This window comes from Passer montanus, unplaced genomic scaffold (genome assembly GCF_014805655.1).
Source record: "Passer montanus isolate IOZ18808 unplaced genomic scaffold, ASM1480565v1 scaffold41, whole genome shotgun sequence".
Classification (NCBI taxonomy): Eukaryota; Metazoa; Chordata; class Aves; order Passeriformes; family Passeridae; genus Passer; species Passer montanus.
The window spans coordinates 1,237,148-1,240,554 of record NW_024368930.1 but is presented as its reverse complement, the minus strand read 5'-3'; positions in this window follow the sequence as shown (position 1 = coordinate 1,240,554).

Genomic DNA, 3,407 nt, shown 5'->3' with positions numbered 1-3,407 from the left:
TGGAGGCCTCACGTGTGGGTGAGAGATTGGTGTCATGGGCAGAGAGCAGGGCCAAAGGCACGGGGACAAGGAGGGGACAGTGCCCTGCACCGCGGAGCTGCAGGGGAGAAAGGGCAGAAAGGCTTCCAAAACCAGGGGGAAACTGGCAGGGACTGATGGACACAGCAATTTCTGGTTTAATTAAGATGCATCTGCAGCCAGTTGTGTCCCTAGGCTGGGCTTTGCCAGGCTCAGCTTCCACTGGTCTGTGTGAGCCTGAGCATCAGCAGAGCGTGGGAGACAGTCCACAAAACACAATCCTGCTGAGGAAAAGGTGTTAAATCATCCCAGTCCACAGCTGCCTTCATCCAACCTTTGGGTTCACCGTGGGGCTCAGCCTTGGACTTGCCAGTAAACCATTGCTGGGTGAAATGGGGTTTATGGGGGGCAGTGGTGAGAACGGTGACAGGGTCTGAGGGACTCTCCCTGCAGGGCAGCTCAGAGGGGGCCAAGTGGCCCAGCTCTGGTTCTAAGATAAATCACTTGCTGGGATCACGAGGAGGGGTATAAACCTGCTTGCTCTTAATTTAATCATCTGGGGAAAAAAAAGTCCTGAGTGGAAAAAAAAAATCAACATAGGTAATGATTAAAAATGATGGAAAATATCTCAGCTCCTTTTAATTAGCAGTATTAATTCTGGAGCTTGCAGGGCTCCTTTGTGAGCCTGAAGTTCTGTGCTTGCAAAAACAGAGCATTAAAGCAAGCCAGTGGCATCAGAAAAAAAAAAATCAGTTTTATTTTGCTTGATTTAACAATTCTAACTTCTCAGACTGAGGCTGGAGGTTTTCCCTTGGGCATTCCTTCTCAACAGGAGAATGAAAATCAAAGGCTTGGAAACCAGGAGAGCTCGTACCTGCTGTGAGTGCTGAGATCACAAGTCATCCTTCCAGCAAAGCAAATGTTATGCCAGAAATATGTCAGGGAGTGGGTTGAGTCCATTGGGCTACAGCCTGGTCTAGACCCTCCAGAGTGGTTTTCTAGCTAAAAAACAAAAGAGTCTCAATACAAGGCAGAAAATCAGAGCGCCCATAAAGAGGCTTTGAGCATTTTTCTGGCTCCTCAGATGCTGTGTGAGCCTGCAGGGCATCCCTGTGCTCCTCCTGTAGGATTTCTGGGACTGAGTCACCTTACAGCAGTCAGCGGCTCCTTCTCCCCCGTTCCTGGATGTTGGAGTGGGGCAGGAATGAGGAATGAGGAGTGAGGAATGAGGAATCAGGAATGAAGGATGTCAGCTGCTCCATGCGAAGGAGAGATGTCATGAAGTTCTATCTGATCACAAAGGTGTCAGGGGCATTAAAGAACATTGGATGTTTTCAAACCCAGTGCCACTTTCACATCAAAGCAAATAAAAATTGGCATTTGATAAGTTTAATTTTAATCAAGGCTGCAGGCTCAGACTGGCATTCCAACCTGTACAGCATTAGGGCAGTGGGTTTGTGGCAATGGTGTGACAAGGTCCTGTTTAGCTTCTTCAGTTGCTCTTTTTATGAAATTACAATTTGCAGTGAATTCTAGCATCACATCCTTTCATATTTAAAAAAAAAATCAGATGTAGAATATAAGAAAAAAATAGAGCAAATATGTTTTGTGACCTGAAGTGGTTTTGGGAGAAGGGATTTCTTTTTCCACTTCAGGTGTCTCCATGAGTGGGTAAGAAGAGTAAATTGGGAAATAAGAAATTAAAACATGGTATTACTTAATTGGTTTTTGTAAGAAGACAGCCCAAGTTAGGATGGCACTGGAAATATCTGTCTGAAAGTCTCAGTACTGGTGCCTGAAACTGGTGTAACTCTTCATGGTCTTGCTGAAATGTCCTCGTTGCAAAATGTCAGGATGACTCTGCTTCAACCGTAAGGGAAAACATTAAATGACAGTTGCAGGTTTTGTGCTGCTGGAATCCGTCGTGTAATGAGGCTTGAAATCAGAAGCAGAAGTGCTGGAGCAATTTGTGCCTAAATTTGCAGAAGACAACTGAATTTGGATGCAGAAGCGGGCGTTGAGAGGAGCCGGTGGAGGTCAGCAGGCAAGCAGGGTGCAAGCAGCAGGAGCAGGAGCAGGATCCCAGCCCTGTGCCGCGGGTTGGGGGCGTCACAGGAGGGGAACTGAGCCCCCAGCAGAGCAGGGGGAGGCAGAGGACACGCGGGTGAGCTGAGTGTGGCACAGCACACACAGGGTGAGGCAGGGCACACGCGGGGTGAGCTGTGCGCCTTGGGCTGCACAGGAGCGCTCAGCACGGAGCTGTGAGCCTGGGAGAGAACGGGAAATGAGCGCGAGGTGACGGGGAAAGGGCAGGATGGGGTGAAGGGCAGAGCAGGTGACGGCCGGGGCGGGGCTGGGCGTGGCAGATCAGGGCGTGGCAGATAAGGGTGGAGCTCATCAGGCGTGGCAAGGCGGAGCTGATCAGGGTGGAGCTCATCAGGGTGTGGCTGGGTGTGGCAGATCTCACAGGAGCGCTCAGCACAGAGCTGTGAGCCTGGGAGAGAACGGGAAATGAGCGCGAGGTGACGGGGAAAGGGCAGGATGGGGTGAAGGGCAGAGCAGGTGACGGCCGGGGTGGGGCTGGGCGTGGCAGATCAGGGCGTGGCAGATAAGGGTGGAGCTCATCAGGCATGGCAGGGCGGAGCTGATCAGGGTGGAGCTCATCAGGGCGTGGCAGGGCGGAGCCGATCAGGGTGGAGCTCATCAGGGCGTGGCTGGGTGGGGCAGATCAGGGCGTGGCAGATAAGGGTGGAGCTCATCAGGCGTGGCAAGGCGGAGCTGATCAGGGTGGAGCTCATCAGGGTGTGGCTGGGCGTGGCAGATCAGGGCGTGGCTTATCAGGGCGTGACTGGGTGGGGCAGATCAGGGCGTGGCAGATAAGGGTGGAGCTCATCAGGGCGTGGCTGGGCGTGGCAGATCAGGGCGTGGCTTATCAGGGCGTGGCTGGGTGGGGCAGATCAGGGCGTGGCATATCAGGGTGTGGCTGGGCAGGGCAGATCGGGGCGTGGCAGATAAGGGTGGAGCTCATCAGGGTGTGTCTGGGCGTGGCAGATCAGGGCGTGGCAGATAAGGGTGGAGCTCATCAGGGCGTGGCAGGGCGGAGTGGATCAGGGTGGAGCTCATCGGGGCGTGGCTGGGCGTGGCAGATCAGGGCGGGGCTGATCGTGTGTCTGGGCGTGGCAGATCAGGGCGTGGCATATCAGGGTGTGGCTGGGCGTCGCATATCAGGGCGGGGCTGATCGGGGGGGGGTCTGCCCTGCCCTGCCCGGTCCGGGGCGGAGCGGACCCGACTCCCCGCGACCCCAGCCGGCTCCGCGCTCGGTGCGGGCCCGGCGGAGCATCGCTGGCCGCGCGGAGCGGCGGTGCCCGGCGGGGCGGAGCGGAGCGGA